Source organism: Ascaphus truei, unplaced genomic scaffold, assembly GCF_040206685.1.
Source record: "Ascaphus truei isolate aAscTru1 unplaced genomic scaffold, aAscTru1.hap1 HAP1_SCAFFOLD_460, whole genome shotgun sequence".
In the NCBI taxonomy this organism is placed as follows: domain Eukaryota; kingdom Metazoa; phylum Chordata; class Amphibia; order Anura; family Ascaphidae; genus Ascaphus; species Ascaphus truei.
The window spans coordinates 210,001-215,278 of record NW_027456791.1 but is presented as its reverse complement, the minus strand read 5'-3'; positions in this window follow the sequence as shown (position 1 = coordinate 215,278).

Sequence of the window (5,278 nt, the reverse complement as noted above, 5' to 3'; positions counted from 1 at the left end):
CCCCGCTGTGTCCCGGGCACTCGCTCCTCCGCTGACTGTAGCGGCGCCGGGGGGGGGGGGGGGGGTTTGAAAGCGTGGGTGTGGAGGCTGATTTCGGGGAGGAAGAGGCGGAGGCTCCGGCGGGTATGTGAGGCCCACCCCCCCCCCCCGTTTTATATATGCTGCTAATGTACACCCCCCCTACTGTGTGTGTGTCCCTGTGTGTGTGTGTGTGTGTGTGTGTGTCCGTGTGTGTGTGTGTCCCTGTGTGTGTGTTTGTGTCCCTGTGTGTCCTTTGGGCCGTCACTCCGCCTCAGGCCAATGAGAGGTGTGCGGGGGCGGCCCAAGGGACCAATGAGATTTCCCCTAGGGACACCGGACATCCAGCAGGCAGGCATGCATGCAGGCAGGCAGGCAAACATACAGTGCTTTCACTAATATAGTATAAGATGCGCGCTGCCTGTGTATTATTATATGATGCGCACTGAATCAATTTGTGATTCTGGTAGGCTATCATCTGTTAGTAATACACGCCTGACTGCTTCACATCCCTGTGTGTGTTTGATGACTGTATAGAGAGAAGCTATATCACACGTGGCTAATACAAAGTGTTCTTCCCACTTCACCCCACTCAATAGGTTGAATATATCAACAGTGTCTTTCAAATAAGCCCTTTGTTTAACCACGTATGGTTGCAAAATGGTATCTATATATAACGAGAGGTTGGCAGTTAGTGAGTCAATCCCCGAGACTATTGGTCTTCCTGGGGGATTGACTACACTCTTATGGATCTTGGGAAGGAAATAGAAGACCGGCATCTTAGCTTTATTTTGATACAAGAAATTGTATTCCTTTTCATCAAGTATGCTGGTCTCCTTTCCCCTGTCCAACAGTGTCTTAAGTTCTTCTGTATAAGAATTAATAGGGTTAGAGGACAATAAGGTGTAAGTGTTGGTATCTCCCAATAGTCTAAGTGCCTCTAATTCATAATTGACCCGATCCATAAGTACTATCCCCCCCCTTTATCTGCCTGTTTGATGACCAGTTCATGGTTCTCCATGAGTTCCTTAAGGGCCTCCTTTATTATATGATGCGCACTGCCTGTCTATTATTATATGACGCGCACTGCCTGTGTATTATTATATGACGCGCACTGCCTGTGTATTATTATATGACGCGCACTGCCTGTGTATTATTATATGATGCGCACTGCCTGTGTATTATTATATGATGCGCACTGCCTGTGTATTATTATATGATGCGCACTGCCTGTGTATTATTATATGACGCGCACTGCCTGTGTATTATTATATGACGCGCACTGCCTGTGTATTATTATATGATGCGCACTGCCTGTGTATTATTATATGATGCGCACTGCCTGTGTATTATTATATGATGCGCACTGCCTGTGTATTATTATATGACGCGCACTGCCTGTGTATTATTATATGACGCGCACTGCCTGTGTATTAATATATGATGCGCACTGCCTGTGTATTATTATTATTATATGATGCGCACTGCCTGTGTATTATTATACACTACCGACACAGTTTATTGCACTGCGGCCAGTTCCGCAAGCCGGGAGATTTCCCGGCTTGCTAGTGGCCGCCCCTCGGCGTGCGCGGTCACGCGTCATCGGGAGCCTGCGCCCCCTGCACGCGCGTCCAGGGCTCCCCGAGGGAGCCCTGGTGTCCCGCGATGTGGGGGACGGCGGCAGGGGGTTCCGGGGGACCCGGCGGACCCGGCAGCGGGAGGAATAAAGCCCCGATCGGAGGGCGCTCCTCCGCTGCTTCGGCGCGCGCCCGGCACCCTCCGGCGCGCGCCAGGTTACTGCTGCGGCCGAGAACGGGCAAATGCTCGAATAAACTCGGCCGCAGCAGTATGACGCGCACTGCCTGTATTTTTATTATATGATGCGCACTGCCTGTGTATTATATGATGCGCACTGCCTGTGTATTATATGATGCGCACTGCCTGTGTATTTTTATTATATGACGCGCACTGCCTGTGTATTATTATATGACGCGCACTGCCTGTGTATTATTATATGACGCGCACTGCCTGTGTTATTATATGATGCGCACTGCCTGTGTATTTTTATTATATGATGCGCACTGCCTGTGTATTATTATATGACGCGCACTTCCTGTGTATTATTATATGACGTGCACTACCTGTGTATTATTATATGACGCGCACTGCCTGTGTATTATTATTATTATTATATGATGTGCACTGCCTGTGTTATTATATGATGCGCACTGCCTGTGTATTATTATATGATGCGCACTGCCTGTGTATTTTTATTATATGACGCGCACTGCCTGTGTATTATTATATGACGCGCACTGCCTGTGTATTATTATGACGCGCACTGCCTGTGTATTATTATATGACGCGCACTGCCTGTGTATTATTATATGACGCGCACTGCCTGTGTATTATTATATGACGCGCACTGCCTGTGTATTATTATGATGCGCACTGCCTGTGTATTTTTATTATATGATGCGCACTGCCTGTGTATTATTATATGATGCGCACTGCCTGTGTATTATTATATGATGCGCACTGCCTGTGTATTATTATATGATGCGCACTGCCTGTGTATTATTATATGATGCGCACTGCCTGTGTATTAATATATGATGCGCACTGCCTGTGTATTATTATTATTATATGATGCGCACTACCTGTGTATTATTATATGACGCGCACTGCCTGTGTATTATTATATGACGCGCACTGCCTGTGTATTATTATATGACGCGCACTGCCTGTGTATTATTATATGACGCGCACTGCCTGTGTATTATTATATGACGCGCACTGCCTGTATTTTTATTATATGATGCGCACTGCCTGTGTATTATATGATGCGCACTGCCTGTGTATTATATGATGCGCACTGCCTGTGTATTATATGATGCGCACTGCCTGTGTATTTTTATTATATGACGCGCACTGCCTGTGTATTATTATATGACGCGCACTGCCTGTGTATTATTATATGACGCGCACTGCCTGTGTATTATTATATGATGCGCACTGCCTGTGTATTTTTATAATATGATGCGCACTGCCTGTGTTTTATTATATGACGCGCACTGCCTGTGTATTATTATATGACGCGCACTGCCTGTGTATTATTATATGATGCGCACTGCCTTAGTATTATTATATGACGCGCACTGCCTGTGTATTATTATATGATGCGCACTGCCTGCGTATTATATGATGCGCGCTGCCTGTGTATTATTATTATATGATGCGCACTGCCTGTGTATTATTATATGATGCGCACTGCCTGTGTATTATTATGACGCGCACTGCCTGTGTATAATTATGACGCGCACTGCCTGTGTATTATTATATGACGCGCACTGCCTGTGTATTTTTATTATATGACGCGCACTGCCTGTGTATTATTATATGACGCGCAATGCCTGTGTATTATTATATGACGCGCACTGCCTGTGTATTATTATATGACGCGCACTGCCTGTGTATTTTTATTATATGACGCGCACTGCCTGTGTATTATTATATGACGCGCACTGCCTGTGTATTATTATATGACGCGCACTGCCTGTGTATTATTATATGACGCGCACTGCCTGTGTATTTTTATTATATGACGCACATTGCCTGTATATTTTTATTATATGACGCGCACTGCCTGTGTATTATTATATGACGCGCACTGCCTGTGTATTTTTATTATATGACGCGCACTGCCTGTGTATTATTATATGATGCGCACTGCCTGTATATTATCATATGATGCGCACTGCCTGTGTTATTATATGATGCGCACTGCCTGTGTATTATTATATGACGCGCACTGCCTGTGTATTATTATATGACGCGCACTGCCTGTGTATTATTATATGATGCACACTGCCTGTGTATTATTATGACGCGCACTGCCTGTGTATTATTATGACGCGCACTGCCTGTGTATTATCATATGACGCGCACTGCCTGTGTATTATATGACGCGCACTGCCTGTGTATTATTATATGACGCGCACTGCCTGTGTATTATTATATGACGCGCACTGCCTGTGTATTATTATATGACGCGCACTGCCTGTGTATTATTATATGACGCGCACTGCCTGTGTATTATTATATGACACGCACTGCCTGTGTATTATTATATGACGCGCACTGCCTGTGTATTTTTATTATATGACGCGCACTGCCTGTGTATTTTTATTATATGACGCGCACTGCCTGTGTATTATTATATGACGCGCACTGCCTGTGTATTATATGACGCGCACTGCCTGTGTATTATTATATGACGCGCACTGCCTGTGTATTATTATATGACGCGCACTGCCTGTGTATTATTATATGACGCGCACTGCCTGTGTATTATTATATGACGCGCACTGCCTGTGTATTATTATATGATGCGCACTGCCTGTGTATTTTTATTATATGACGCGTACTGCCTGTGTATTATTATATGACGCGCACTGCCTTTGTATTATTATATGACGCGCACTGCCTGTGTATTATTATATGACGCACACTGCCTGTGTATTATTATGACGCGCACTGCCTGTGTATTATTATGACGCGCACTGCCTGTGTATTATCATATGACGCGCACTGCCTGTGTATTATATGACGCGCACTGCCTGTGTATTATTATATGACGCGCACTGCCTGTGTATTATTATATGACGCGCACTGCCTGTGTATTATTATGACGCGCACTGCCTGTGTATTATTATATGACGCGCACTGCCTGTGTATTATTATATGACGCGCACTGCCTGTGTATTATTATATGACGCGCACTGCCTGTGTATTTTTATTATATGACGCGCACTGCCTGTGTATGTTTATTATATGACGCGCACTGCCTGTGTATTATTATATGACGCGCACTGCCTGTGTATTATTATATGACGCGCACTGCCTGTGTATTATTATATGACGCGCACTGCCTGTGTATTATTATATGACGCGCACTGCCTGTGTGTTATATGACGCGCACTGCCTGTGTATTATTATATGACGCGCACTGCCTGTGTATTATTATATGACGCGCACTGCCTGTGTATTATTATATGACGCGCACTGCCTGTGTATTATTATATGACGCGCACTGCCTGTGTATTATTATATGACGCGCACTGCCTGTGTATTATTATATGACGCGCACTGCCTGTGTATTTTTATTATATGACGCGCACTGCCTGTGTATTTTTATTATATGACGCGCACTGCCTGTGTATTATTATATGACGCGCACTGCCTGTGTATTATTATATGA